The sequence below is a fragment of the Miscanthus floridulus genome, chromosome 11 (assembly GCF_019320115.1).
Source record: "Miscanthus floridulus cultivar M001 chromosome 11, ASM1932011v1, whole genome shotgun sequence".
NCBI classification, from domain to species: Eukaryota; Viridiplantae; Streptophyta; class Magnoliopsida; order Poales; family Poaceae; genus Miscanthus; species Miscanthus floridulus.
This window is the reverse complement of record NC_089590.1, coordinates 32,339,877-32,355,804: the sequence shown is the minus strand read 5'-3', so window position 1 is coordinate 32,355,804 and position 15,928 is coordinate 32,339,877. Positions and strand designations below refer to the sequence as shown.

Genomic DNA, 15,928 nt, shown 5'->3' with positions numbered 1-15,928 from the left:
TCGGTGTGTCATTCTCTCCCACAACGATAGTTACCACTACCTGATGGAAGATTGGGATCCTCGTTCCCATTAAGTGGTTATCAAAGCTAAGGTATACCGTCAGGTTCACATTTATCCCCTAGTTTCCTAGTTTTGAGCGTTTCGCATTTGTCCCATACCTGATGGAAGATTGGGATCCTCGTTCCCATTAAGTGGTTATCAAAGCTAAGGTATACCATCAGGTTCACATTTATCCCCTAGTTTCCTAGTTTTGAGCGTTTCGCATTTGTCCCATAGTCCAGTGCCACCCTCGTTTTTCTTCCTGTCCTAGAACCTTCCGCGCCCTAGCCTTTGCATATTTCAGTTTCAGAGTCCGTCGTGTTGAGTTCGTGTCCTAGTCGAGGTCTTGTTGCTCGTTAGGTCATGGTAGAGTCCAGTTCGTGTGTTTTTGCCCATCGTTTCCATCAAATGCTTGCTGCCGTGACCAATTTTGCGCGCATTGGTCCCGTTTTATCCTCTAATTCGGAGTTAGTTCTTAAAACTAGTCTAGTTTTCATATACGAACTCGGATTTCGACATTCCATATATCAAAATCAATCAGAAAATTTTTTTGGATCCATCTATCACCTACCTTGGCATGTTCGGAAAATTTTATTTTGGCCAAAAACTGGTCACAAGATCCTCTTTTCGTGGTCATAAGCTTTTTGTCAATTTTGAGCACAACTTCTGAATTTTCCACAGGCCATGCCTTTCACTTGTATAAGCTCATATTTTCTATGGTTACTTCTTTTGTGCTCCTAAGTGAAGAAAAAATATCAAAAAAATAAAAAGAAAAAGTCAAAGAATCCCAAAAAAACAACGACAGCCCAAAAATAGAGAAAAAAGAGAGGAGCAAAAGTGGAACAATATCTAGAGGAGCACATAGAGAAGGCCAAAGTGAGCTGTGTTAGCATGCACTGTCTGGTTCCTTGTTCGTGTTGCTCTTGCTATCCACCATACTTGTTTGTCACACACCTAGCACCTTGTTATCCACCATACTTGTTTGTCACACACCTGGCACTTGGAACATTTTAGACTAGCAACGAGAACAAGTACTTTGGACTATAATTCAGCATTACTTTCTGTTACTGACTTGTGTGCCAAATATACATATTATTCTTTATGTGCCTTCCAAGCTCCACAAATTCTTCAGATCAGTACAGAAAAAGGCCCTTACAATCTTGGTACCACTGCCTCATAGGTATCACGAACCAACCACCAGTTATACCATCCACTGCTTGTGTTGGTAAGAACTTTGTAAGAGCTTGATAAGATGCTTCCACTTGCTATGAAAAGTGACACCACTGCAACCACATAGTTATTTGGTAGGGATAACTTTCACCGTTTGTTCCTGTTTTTGTGTTTACAATGGTAGGAGGTGATCAGACTGAAGATAATAGCCCCAAGGATTTCAACGAGTGTGTCAGCCAGAGCAACTGCAAGCTGCTGTAGAGAATGATCAAAAAGGATGAATGAGGCCATCAGGAAGGCCGTCACTGATGCACTCATTGAACTCAACATTGGCAACAGCATGGAGAGATTGGACAAACAAATTTCCACGCTAACCGACAAGGTTACTGAGTTGGAAACCTTGGTGGTGGTCAACAACGACATCTCCGGCAGCAACACCGATGGTCTCTTGCTAGAAGACATGGTGCATGATGCCACTAGGAACATAGATCAAGCAGCCTTCCAACAAGCAAGATTACGATGACGTCTTCGCCGCAACACGACAGGTATGGGTGGTGTCCACCACCATCAAGGTAATAATCATCATGTGCCAGATGATACTTATGCTAAGATTAAGTTCACAATACCATCTTTTTAAGGTCATTATGATGCTGAGGGATATCTTGATTGGGAGATGATAGTAGAAGAAAAGTTTAGTGCCCACCTTGTGCCTGAGCATCATAGAGTTCAACAAGCTACTAGTTAGTTTAAGAACTTTGCCATTATTTGGTGGAATGGGCTAGCTGCAAAGGATGCTTTACCTGGTACATGGGAAGAACTTAAGATAGCTATGCGTGATCGTTTTGTCCCTCCTTCTTATCGTCATTGTTCACCTAAATGGCCGTTTAGCCCATTTACACACCGTTTAAATGCTACACGGTGGTACACCGCTTCCTTTGAATCGGTTATTTTGACTGTTTAAACGGCCGTTTTCCCCGTTTAAACACCCATTTTGCCCGAATAATGGGCTAAACGATAGGTGACTGACTATTTACCATTTAGCGTTTAGGATAACACTGCTAATGGGAATGGGGCTCCCGATCTTCCATCAGGTAGTGGTAACTATCGTTGTGGCGGAGAATGACACACCGATCCGGCTTCAGATCAAAAGATCAAACCCTGCAATCTTAGCACCACAACTCCTTTGGTTATCAACCGAGACATGGATCCGATTGACCTCACCAAGAAGGCTAATCCCTGCCTGCGCAACAAAGAACACAAGCAAGAACAAGAAAGAAAGCAACCAAATTGCAGATGAATGATTAATCTGACGAAGTTGGCATCTCACAAACCGATGAACGACGAAACTGTTCTTGACAGATTAATATAAGCAAAAACCAAAACCTAATGATGGCAGTGGCATATGATTATAAAGGTCTTAGAGTCATCACCTACCCTGGATGCGCCCCCTAATGGGCCCAAACACGATACACGGTCCAACGGACCAAAAGACGGTGTCGCAGCACCCTGGTAGATTCTAGATGTTGACTTGTTTCGACCATTCCTATTGATTCTAAAGGTCTTTTGATGTGAGACCACTTGTATTGGCTTCCTTATCAAAATAGCTTTCCAACCATATGTGGATCGTTGAAAACGGAGTCCGAATGCATCTTGGGTTACCAGTTTAAGGCAGACTGGTCTTGGAGGCCGAGACAGACTCGAAATCATGTTGGACCAGGCCTCCGGTTTCTGTTGAACATCCTTGCTGGTCATCAATGCCTCCGCCTCTTCCTCTAAGTCCCTCATGACCCTCTCCAATGTTCCTAAGCAAGATAACACCATTAGGTAGTAGTCTATTCTCAAAAGTATGAAAAGGGTCGCTTAAGAACGAGCTCACCTCTAAATTGAGTTGACGCATTCGAGGCCGGGTCATTGGACCTTGCATGACAGTTGGAGGATCAGCGGGTACATCCGAAGGAGTGATGTCCTCATCATCCTCCCCCTCTTGAAACTGAGTCATCCTCGACTCAAGCTCATCTTCTTCTCCCAAATAAGGCTTCAAATCTGCAATGTTAAAGGTGGGACTAACCCTGAACTCGGGTGGCAACTCAAGTTTGTAGGCATTATCATTTATTTTCTCAATTATCTTATAAGGACTAGCTGCTCTTGGCATTAATTTAGACTTACGTAGCTTAGGAAATCAATCTTTTCTCAAATGTAACCAAACCAAATCACCCGGTTCAAGTTTAATTTCTTTTCTACCTTTACTACCAGCAATTCTATACTTTTCATTCATTCTTTCAATATTTGCTTTAGTTGCTTCATGCATCTTACGAATGAAATCAGCACGCTCTCTATCATCACTATGTGTTCTTTCAGTGGTAGGTAAAGGCCAAAGATCAATAGGAGCGCGAGGGTTAAAACCATACACTACCTAAAAAGAACTTACCTTGGTGGTGGAATGTTCCGCCCTGTTATATGCAACTCCACATGCGGCAAATATTCTTCCCACATCTTCAAATTGCGCTTCAAAATTGCTCTCAACATGGTGGACAATGTTCGATTCACTACCTTAGTTTGCCCATCAGTTTAGGGATGACATGTTGTAGAAAACAGCAGCTTGGTCCCCAATTTATTCCACAAAGTGCGCCAAAAATGACTCAAGAATTTTGCATTGCGATCTAAAACAATAGTAGAAGGCATACCATGCAAGCGAATGATTTCTTGAAAGAAAAGGTTAGCAATATGAACAGCATTATGACAAGGAATAAAATGTGCCATCTTAGAAAAACGATCAACCACCACAAAAATACTATCCCTCCGCCTCTTAGTCTATGGCAAACCCAACACAAAATCCATAGATATATCAGCCCAAGGAGTAGAAGGAATAGGAAGAGGCATATAAAAACCATGTGGGTTCAACCATGACTTAGCTTTTTAACATGTGGTGCACCGAGCCATGTACCGTTCTACATCTCGCCTCATCCTAGGCCAAAAGAAATATGTGGACAACACCTCCTCTGTCTTCTTGGCTCCAAAATGTCCCATCAATCCGCCTCCATGTGCCTCCTATAACAACAAAAGATGAATGGATCCAACTGGAATGCATAGGCGGTTAGCTCTAAACAAAAACCCATCATTGATCATAAACTTATTCCATATACATCCTTCTCTACAATTTAGCAACATGTCCTTAAAATCAGGATCAAGTGCATATTGTTCTTTTACTGATTCAAGCCCAAAAATCTGACAATCAAGTTAGGACAGTAATGTATATCGTCTAGACAAAGCATCAGCAATCACATTATCCTTCCCTTTCTTGTGTTTGATAATATAAGGAAAAGATTCAATAAATTCAACCCATTTAGCATGCCTACGATTCAGATTATGTTGAGAGCGAAGATACTTAAGTGATTCATGATCAGAATGAATAACAAATTCTTTAGGCCACAAATAATGACGCCACGTCTCTAAAGAACGGACAACTGCATACAATTCCTTATCATACGTGGAATAATTCAGAACAGGACCATGCAATTTTTCACTAAAGTAAGCAATGGGTTTACCATCTTGCATCAAAACACCCCCAATGCCAACTCCACTAGCATCACATTCTAGCTCAAAAGTCTTACCAAAATTTGGAAGTTGCAGCAATGGTGCGTGTGTGAGCTTGTCCTTCAAAGTGTCAAAGGACCCCTTTCTTCGTCAACTCATGCAATGGGGCAGCAATGGTGCTGAAATCTTTGACAAAGCGGCGGTAGAATCCTGCAAAACCAAGAAAACTCTTCACCTGTGTGATGGTTTGGGGAACCGGCTAGCTCTTTATGGCTTCAATTTTCATCTCGTCCACCTCAATTCCCTGTGGAGTTACAACATAGCCAAGAAAAGAAACTCGATCCGTGCAAAAAAATGCACTTCTCAAGGTTACCAAATAATCATGCATCATGTAAAGCATTAAAAATAGCATGTAAGTGATCCATATGTTCAACAAAAGACTTGCTATAAATCAATATATCATCAAAGTAAACTACCACAAAACGACCAATAAAAGCTCTTAAAACCTCATTCATTAAGCGCATGAAAGTGCTAGGTGCATTGGTCAAACCAAAAGGCATTACTAACCACTCATACAACCCAAATTTGGTTTTAAACACGGTTTTCCATTCATCTCCAAGTTTCATTCTAATTTTGTGGTAGCCACTACGCAAGTCAATCTTGGTGAAAATTATAGAACCACACAACTCAACAAGCATGTCGTCTAGCCTAGGAATAGGATGATGATACCAAATAGTAATATTATTGATGGCTCTACAATCAACACACATACGCCAAGTTCCATCTTTCTTAGGAACCAAAAGTATAGGAACGGCACAAGGACTAAGGCTTTCACGTACATACCCATGGTCCAAAAGGTCTTGGACTTGCTGTTGAATTTCCTTAGTCTCCTCGGGATTGGTTCGATAGGCAGCACGGTTGGGCAAGGTGGTTTCCAGAATCAAATTGATTTGATGCTCTATCCCTCTCATAGGTGGCAGCCCCGGGGTATCTCAGCTGGAAAAATGTCCTCATACTCTTGCAAAAGGTTAGTGACAACAGGAGGCACCGAGCTAACAATATCATCAAGCGAAAACATAGCTCATTTGCATACCAAAGCATAGCAAATATCATCATCAGAAATTTCTGCAAAGTCATATTTTGTTGCAAGCATAACACCACCCTTCAATTTAATCCCTTCGGCCCTAGAAATAGGTGTAGACTTATCCTTTTTAGGTGGAAGAATAGAATTAGCAACTTGCTAATTTTTAGATTGAACATCATTCAAACTAGCAGCGCGTTCTCTATCAGCTTGTACAATTTGAGCAGGGGTCAAAGGTACCAAAGTAATTTTCTTTCCTTTATGCACAAAGGTGTATTTATTACTTCTACCATGGTGTGTAGCATCATTATCATGTTCCCAAGGACAACCCAACAAGAGTGAACAAGCTTGCATAGGTACCAAATCACAATCAACAGAATTAGCATAAGAACTAATGGAAAATGATACTCTGCAAGTTTGTGTTACCTTTGCTTTTCTAGAATAATTTAGCCACTGAATATGGTATGGACGTGGGTGCGGGCGTGTGGTCAAGCCAAGCTTCTTGACCAAATTAGAACTCACCAAATTATTGCAGCTACCTCCATCAATAATGACACGTGCTCGATGGTTGCTGATGACGAAGAAAATCTAGAACAAGTTATGGAGTTGTAGCTTCTCAGGTTGCTGAACTTGTGAGCTGAGCACCCGCTGTACAATGATGCTCCTATAGGCTGTCGTGGCCTCATCACCAAGGACTTCACCGTCCTCCTCATCTATATCTTGGTCTTCTTCATCCTCAATGTCAGAGGTGCAGATGTAACCATCTTCTATAGCAATGTATGCCCACTGACCTAGGTAGTCCTTCTGCACATGGCCAATGCCATGGTAGTGGTGGCACTAAATACCCGAAGCACGTCCTATCGATGCAACATATGAGGCACTCTTGGTAGGCACCTGCAAAGAATTTTTACCTGAATCTGAAGGTCGTGCGGGAGGTGCTTTAGGTGTAGTGGTAACTCTAGAGGCTGCTAGTCGCTTGCTCGCTAGTGGAGGTGCCCGAAAAGTGGTTGGCTTGGTCAGCCCCGAAGATGGTACCGAGCATGGCATGTATGTGGTGCTGGCCTTGCTCTTGCTCTGCTGTTCACGCCCCTGCAATTTCTTTTCTATAAGCATAGCAAACTAAAACAACTGGTTGACAGTGTTAAATTCTTTATAATCAACAATGTTCTGAATCTCGCGCCTCAAACCCGAATAAAAATGACAAATGGAATCTTTGTTCCCCTCCACAACACTACAACGCATCAATCCCTTTTGGAGCTCACCATAGTAATCATGTACAAATTTCTCTCCTTGTTCTAAATGCATCAATTTCTTATGCAAGTCTCTATGATAAGGAGGAACAAAACGATCACGCATAGCTATCTTAAGTTCTTCCCACGTACCAGGTAAAGCATCCTATGCAGCTAGCCCATTCCACCAAATAATGGCAAAGTCCTTAAACTCACTAGTAGCTTGTCGAACTCTATGATGCTCAGGCACAAGGTGGGCACTAAACTTTTGTTCTACCGTCATCTCCCAATCAAGATATCCCTTAGCATCATAATGACCTAAAAAAGATGGTATTGTGAACTTAGTCTTAGCATAAGGATCATCGGGCACACGATGATTATTACCTTGATGGTGGTGGACACCACCCATACCTATTGTGTTGCAGTGAAGACATCGTCGTAATCTTGTTTGTCGAAAGGCTGCTCGATCTATGTTTCCAGTGGCATCATGCACCATGTCTTCTGGCAAGAGACCATCGGTGTTGCTGCCGGAGACATCGTTGTTGATTGCCACCAAGGTTTCTAACTCAGTAACCTTGTCAGTTAGCATAGAAATTCGTTTGTCCAATCTCTCCATGTTGTTGCCAATGTTGAGTTCAATGAGTGCGTCAGTGACGGCCTTCCTAATGGCCTCATTCATCCTTTTTTGGGCATTATCTACAACAGCTTGCAGTTGCTCTTGGCTGACACACTCATTGAAATCTTTGGGACTGTTATCTCCAGTCTGATCACCTTCTGTCATTGTAAACACAAAAATAGGAACAAATGGTGAAAGTTATCCCTACCAAATGACTACGTGGTTGCAGTGGTGTCACTTTTCACAGCAAGTGGAAGCGTCTTACCAAGCTCTTACAAAGTTTTTACTAACGCAAGCAGTGGGTAGTACAACCACCGGCTTGTTCATGATACCTGTGAGGCAGTGGTATCGAGATTGCAAGGCCCTTTTTCTGTACTGATCTGAAGAGTTTGTGGAGCTTGGAAGGCACACAAAGAATAATATGTATATTTGGCACACAAGTCAGTAACAGAAAGTAATGCTGAATTATAGTCCAAAGTACTTGTTCTCGTTGCTGGTCTAAAATGTTTCAAGTACCAAGTGTCACTACAGGAAGACCGAGCATCAGTGATAAAATGTGGTGGCGAAATTAATTTGTCACTGATTCCCATGTTATTAGTGACCAAACTAATTTTCATCACTATTGCATCGATTATTAGTGGCAAACTACTATATCGCCATAGGATGCACCTTCAGTGGCGAATTTAGTGATGAAACATTAATTTGTCACTAATAAATAGGTTAATTGTGACTAAATATTTATTTCCTCACTGTTTTGCCATCTACCGGTGACAAAATATTATATCACCACACGGTTCAAGGTCAGTGAGAAAATGTTGTGGCAAAATTGTATTTTGCCACTATTTACCATCTTAATTGTGACTAAACAATTTCCCCCCACTATTAGTACGTTAATCTGTGACAAAATTTTTCTTCGCCACATGGTAGCTGATGACTGAGAAATTTTTGTGGCAAAATATTCTTTTGTCACTTGTTACCAAGTTAATTGTGAGAAAATAAATTTTCTTGTTATATAATATTTATATTAGTGATAAAAACATGTGTTCCGTATGATAAATAATTAGTGGCAAATATTGTATTATCATGGGTCCCACTTGTCAGTCAAACTCCACCTTATCTTCTTCTTTTTTTTGAAACAATATCCTCTTCCGTTTTCTGCAGCTGCAATTACTGGACGGAGCATCTCCGGACGCCCCCAAGCTTAGAGCTCCGCCAAGCGTCGACGAGCTCGCCCATAGTCGCCGGCTATCGATGCCCTTGCCCATGGCTGCACCGAAGCTGGCACGTGCAGCGCTTAGCAAGCTCTCCCACGGCCGCAGCCGCCTATCTCGACGAGTGTCTCCGGCCACCCCCAGCTCGATGCTTCTGCTCTGCGCCGACGAGCTCGCCCATGGTCTCCAGCCATCCCCGCTCCCACCTAGATCCACCGAATCTCGCCTCGCACTCGACGAGCTCGCCCACGGTCGCCGCCGCCAATCTCGACGAGCTCGCAAAAGGTCGGATTCGGTGCGTCCCTAGCCGCGGCCATCTGCGCGCGAGGAGGAAGACGCCGAGCTACTTGCTCGCGCCATACTACGAGCCGGGTATGGTCATCTTGCGGGCATTAACACGGGTAGGGATGTAGGCAGCCCGCTCAGGTGTGTGGCGGGCAGCCGCGTTTGGCGGGCGGTCGTAGCTCGGGCGTGTCCATAGTGGAGCACTGGAGCTTCAGGGCCGCCTGTGCAGCTAGCGGCTCGTGTGGCCAGGGGCCTAACATGGCGGCTCATCCGAGGTCATAGGATTGGATAGTAAGCACTGTTGCTCTCTAGTTTAGATTATTTGATCAATTCACCGTATTTGCCTATTCGATTCTCTGGAGTTTGAATGTAGGCTAGACGCTCAATTGCCAAATGCCTTAGTGATGTTTCAGTGGCATTGATTGGGCACTTGAACCTTGGTCATTGCATACGGGAAATGCCTTAGTTATGTTTAGTTACATAATACTAGTATATTATGTTGTAATTCTGTAATTGAAGTAGAAATTAGACCTCTATTATCTTAGGTTTTAGTGACTTTATGTACCAGTTAATTTGGTTGTGGAAACAAAAAGACACAAGTTTGTCTTGTAGGGATCCAGAACGGAAGTAAAATTAGTGAGAACGAACAAAAGCAAGCGCAAATCCGGATGGCCATAGTAATACGTGAATTGACAATTTGTGGATGCATAGCTTGTTTATAATGAATATATATCATATTACCAGGGCTTGGAAAACTGATAAGTATTAGGAAATAAAACATAGCTGAAAATGCCAGAGTGACCATGATATCCTAAATGCTTATTTGTTTGACACTACTGTGTAGTGTTTGTAAAGCAAGTGACCAAGGAGATGAAGCTGCATCTCATATATATATTCCATTTAGAAATTTCAGCTTGATTATCAGTTATTTGCTAGTCGTTATCTATTTCTTCTTCCGATTCACTATCTTCGACATCTGAATCCATGTACTCACCACCTTCGCTGTCATCACTTTTAGATTCTTGTTGCTCATCTTCATCCTGAACGTCACCCTCATAATGGAGTATCGGATTACCTTCCATAGCCACAGGCATACCTTCAGCTTCCGCTTCAACTTGAGGTGTGTCCAATATACTTGTGTCATCATCTTCTATTGTATTTGGATTTAGCACAGTTATTACTTCATTTTCTTGGCAAGCTTCAGGACTGGATTTACTTGATTTAGTAGTGGCATCTTCTTCATCAGTGGGAGGAGTGTCAAAATAATCATGAGGTTTAATCTTTACCACGACATACCATTGTGGATCTTGAGTATCATTCACATAATATACTTGCTCTGCTTGCAAAGCCAAAACATATGGCTCATCTGTTGACAGGCTGCGAGTAGTATTTATCATTATGAACCCATACTTATCTTCTTTAACTCCCCTTGTTGTATGTACATCCCACCATTCACATTTAAAAAGAACAACCTTATGAGTCCCATATAAAAGCTCCACAATATCTGTCAAGACACCAAAGTAATCTTTGTTTCTAGTTCCTTCATCGCCCTTGACAAATACTCCAATGTTTTGTGCTTGAAATAGGGCGTCTATGTCCCTTGTGTTAAATCTCCATCCATTGACCATATAACTTGAGAAATGTGTCACTCTAGTATCGGGTCCTCTTGCTAGTTAACAATTTTTTACATGTTTGGTCACCCTATTGGGCTCATTAGACAGTCTTCTTGAAGCCACCGACCACCTGTTAGTCAGGCTAGCCAGGAACGAGATGGGCGGCCGTTTTCATGAAGCTAGGCCTGAGCTAGCCCTTTTATCCGCTTGCCTCACCTCCCGCTATAAGATAAAGCAACCAACAAAAACGTAACATTTCTTATACAGACTAAGCTAGGTCATGCAATCAAACAAGTTCATCTTATATTGTTGAAGCCAGGCTTGAGCTAACCAGACTTAATTGGCTAACCGAACACACCCATATTGAATATCTTTGACTGACCCCCTCTATGTATAATTTCTAGCCACATATGTCTTTTTATTTGTTGAAATTTAGTTATATGGCATTCAAAGAACCTTATTTTCTTTGGAAAATACCATGGAAGGAACATTTAGAGAAAACTAATTGTCAAGTGATGCATCTTATTCGAAGAGATTTGAAGTCAAATTTTATTCTATCTAAAAAATAACAAAAATATTTTTCCAATAAACACACATTAAAATAAATTTGGTATTAAAAATTATAATTTCTAGTACAAATATTATGGACCTTGTTTATATTTTTTTCACATTATATCTCTTGTAGAAATATTATTGGCCTTGTTTATCGTTTTTTCAAACCGAACGCACTCTTTTCCTCTTAATAATTATAATCGGTGAAAAATTGTTCCCTCCAAATACCCATTCACCTTCCCCTCCAATTAATCCGTGAATTTTTTTTGACTCCCGCCATATTGCATTGGACATCAAGTATATATATACATACATGGAGTCCTTTCCATCATCTACGGATCTACCAAACAATCAAAGCCAACTGACGGAGAGAAACAGGCGACCACAAAGGTGCACTGCGTACTACTACTAGTATTTCTTTTTTTGCCAAGTCTTCCTCCATCCGGCCAGCATCGTAATTATTAGCCCCCAATGATTACTCCTATCCTGTGTCAAAGCCAAGGCCATGTATCGCTTACGCCCAGATGCCTCCTGCCACCCCACGGATCCATGATCCCGATGCGGAAAATCCACCACCGTGATCTGTCGTTGCGGCCTCCGATCTAGTTCGTCGTGGCCGCTGCCGCTGCCACCATGGCCGCTGTGCCCGCGGCCAGTGCCGCCATCGCCACGGCCACAGCAAAAAGATGCGATACCCCACGGATCCATGATGCCAATGCAGAAAATCCTCGACCTCCGATCCAGTTTGTCGTGGCCGCCACCGTCGCCACCACGGCTGCCATGCCCACGGCCAGTGCCGCCATCGCCACGGCCACAGCCACCGTCGCCGCGGCGACCACCGCCACGGCCGCCGCCACTGCGGCTTGCACAACTGCCATCGTCGCCGCCTCCGCCATCTCTACACCGCAATAAGATGCGATACCTCCAATTCCATACTGATATCTTGATTTCGATCTATGAATATGCATCACATCCATACCATATTTGTACTGGACACCAACCTACGACACCCATGCCTCCAGCCCGGTCCAACTTTATATTTCTCAAATTATTTTTTGACAGATTGTTTCCATCCTTTGTATATGTCTCAAATTATTTTTTTCGTCAGATTGTTTCTTTTGGTAAAATATCCATTAATTTGATGGCTATGTTTCTCCATCAATTCCATTGTTGTTTCGCAGGGAAAATGGCTCCACGAGTGCCGCCATGGGTGCCTCAACGAACAATTGCTAAAATGGATACAGAATTTGGTGAGGTTGCCTCTGCTTTATCCAAAGATCCAAGGGACCAATTGACCTCTGGTATAGGTTTGTTTTATACATTCAGCACCACCAAATATTTCTTTGCGTAAAAATTCTGATGTATTATAGCATGTTGCATCAAAGGAAATTAGGAAAGCTACAATTTTCTGCAGCCTCGTTTGTAATATAATGTTTCTATATTGCTTCTAGTGTATAAGAAAACTTACATGATCTTTTGTTAAGTTCATATGATGTGTCTTCTAGTTATCAGCAACTCAACTTATTAGTACTGATAGCGATTCCATTAATAATCTCCATGAGAACATGCAAGTTCTTGACTTCTTGTTTAATTGAATGCACCATTACTTGTTCATAGATCTGAACGAGAGCTACTATGAACAAACACATGGGGTTTGTGTTCATGCCGATGTCAAAAATCCTAGTTATATTACTTGCAACTGTGTTCACTTGCATTACTTCGTGTGCTGATGGTACAATAAAATATAGCCATTTCTGTTATATTTAGTTATGTAAAATTTACAAAATGCCTATTTTTGTTTCTACAGGTGAAATAACAACCAGGTTACGTTCACGTGGCTCTCGAACTAACAATGAACGTGATCAATTTGATTCAGATGTGGCAATGGATGAAAATAATCAAATAAATGCTGCAACACAACACTGAAGGTGTTTCGCTAATCTGAAACCTGCTTCTTTACACCATTATTTATTTCGCTGATTTAACTAGGTACTGTTATGTTGATCTACATTTATTTCTTTATACGACATAATAACAAGTGCTACATTTAGCATGTCACAACATGTTATACTAATCTAAAATTTGATTCTTGACACTATAGAGTACAAACATTACATTTAATTACCATTGTTCTTTTCCATAAATTAACTAGGCCTTGCTAAGAGTGGAAGAAAACTTACAATTAACAATCAACTTCGCAAGAGAAGAGCAAAAGGAAAGCATATTGATATAAAGTTCCCTAAAGAGTTTGCAAAAGTGTTTGGAGAACATGCTAGTTTATTTAAAAGTGAGATAACAGTTCTTGTAAGAACTGTACCACTCCAAGTGAAGAAGTGGAGGGACATGGATAAGTTTCATCCTAGTACTACTACATCTATTTGGAGAAAACTAAAGGTGACCTACTTTTCATATGAAATGAATATATTTGGCATGCATAGGTTATCATTGCATTCAGTGGCCGGTTATTACAATATATCATTGCTGTACAGCAAAAGTTTCTTGAGCTTTCAGAAGAAGATAAAGATTGTGCCATGAGACAAGTAGAGAGTCAATATAATAATCGGCGTTACTATCTACTTCAAGCTTACCGAAACAACAAGCCAAGGCCACAACATGTCTCACCAGAAGGTTGGCAATGGTTGATAAGGAATTTGTGGACGGATGATGATTTTCAGGTACATACAACTCATGTCCTAAATTATAGTGCTGCATAATTGTTAATGATACATTTATGCAATTTGTAAACCAGAAAAGGAGCAACCAAAACTCTATCAACAGAGGAAAGCAAGAGATGGGGTCCAAAGTAGGAACTAGATCAATTGCTCAAATCGCTTACAATCTGGTGAGGAAAATAGTTACTAGGCATATTTTTTTTTGTTACACATCGTTCTGAATTAGTGAATATATGCTTTTGTTATTCTAATGCAGCGAGACCCAGAAACTGGTGAATGGCCTACTGCTATGCAAGTTTGGAAGGCTACATATCAAAAGGCTGATGGGACATGGTCCATTCCAACGGGTGAAGAAATAATGGTATGACCATATTACTTCCCTTTCTGATGGCATCTTTGGGTTTCACATTTGTCAATCTATATCCTACCTTATGAACTAGGATTAGGTGGAAGTAGTGTGTTTTTTGTATGAAAAAGTATGGTAGTAGAATTATGTATGACTCTTTCATGGTTATTATCTCTGTAATGTAGTCTCTGTATTGTTCATTTAATGAGTTGAAAAGTCTAGGCACTACGAAAAGTTTGCAGTATCTCTAATCATGAACAATATCATTTTATTAAGCTGTTTGTAAATTTCATATATTATTTAATTTGTCTGCAATTTTCAATTATTAGATAACATATTTGTAGATTTTTTTGAACAGTAGCAACTCTGAGAACATTGGGATGTTACACTATCCTATAGCTAAATTGTGCTCATACCTATGATTCATTACATGAACGCTTTTGCCTGCTGTGTAGTATATGGGTTCTTAATTAGTTTGTTTTTCATGCTTTGCAGACCAAACTACATGAAGCTGCTGGGATACATCAAGAAAAGATTTCTTCTGCGCCCATGCCAATAGTGGAGCACTTCGCACTAGTTCTTGGTCGAAAGCCAAACCATTCACGTGGTGTTGGCATTCGTGCTGTAAACCGAGTGGCTGAGGAAAGAATCAGATTGCAGGTGCAAATTGAGGCTTCAGAACAGCGTGAAGCTACAGCTCGAGCATGTGCAGATGCTGCTGAGCAACGTGCTGAGGCTGCTGAGCAACGAGCACAAGCTTTGGAAGGCCAAGTTTCCACGGTGGTCGAAACAAATGCACAACTGCAAGAAGAGCAGCAATGCCAACGTGATGAGATGAGTTATTTGCGTCAAGCACAGAGTGGAGAAGTTGCTCGCCTAGTGAGAGAACAACTTGATCATCAAATGGCTACATTAATTGCACGCATTGGTGCCTCATAGGGAGTTTAAACACTTTAGTTGAATAATTATTGTGAGACTTTAAAGTAGTGTCAAGAGAGTTATTTTCAGGTTTGAGTGTTCTTAGTTTTATGTAATGCTTGAATGCCAAATTTGAATTATTGAAATAAATATTATTGGTGCAGATTTGAAATAATCATATTGCTATAATGTACATTTGTTGAGCTATTTTTGTCACTACAACAAGGATAATAATGATAACTTGGTCACCACAACATCTAATGTGTTTCACACAATTGTAACTTATCTTGTGACAAAACTTGTCCAGACTAATATTTTCCTACAAATGCTATGCTTTTTTGTGATGAAACTATTAATACATTTTGTCTTGTCAGTTCTCACAAAAAGATAATTTCTTGTGACAAAGGTTTGCCACCGTAGTTTACATGTGAGGATTAGTTTGCATCACAAATGAAAAGTATTTGTGTTAACAAGTTACCACTTTTTCCCATACATATTGTGGTAAACAATTAGACACAATTATAATTTAATAGTGAGAACAAGCATCGACACGACAAACTCAAGTAATGGCGAAACTTCTATCACTAATATGTAGTCTTTAGTGACCACAAAATTTGTCACTTTTACAATGGTAATTGTGACAATTATATTGCCATAGATTT

At 40.9% G+C, this 15,928-nt stretch overlaps 1 pseudogene; it reads left to right on the top strand.

Annotated features, from left to right (window-relative positions):
• The first annotated feature begins 12,243 nt into the window (after positions 1-12,243).
• On the top strand, positions 12,244-15,287 carry LOC136491760 (uncharacterized; annotated as a pseudogene).
• Positions 15,288-15,928: the final 641 nt, after the last annotated feature.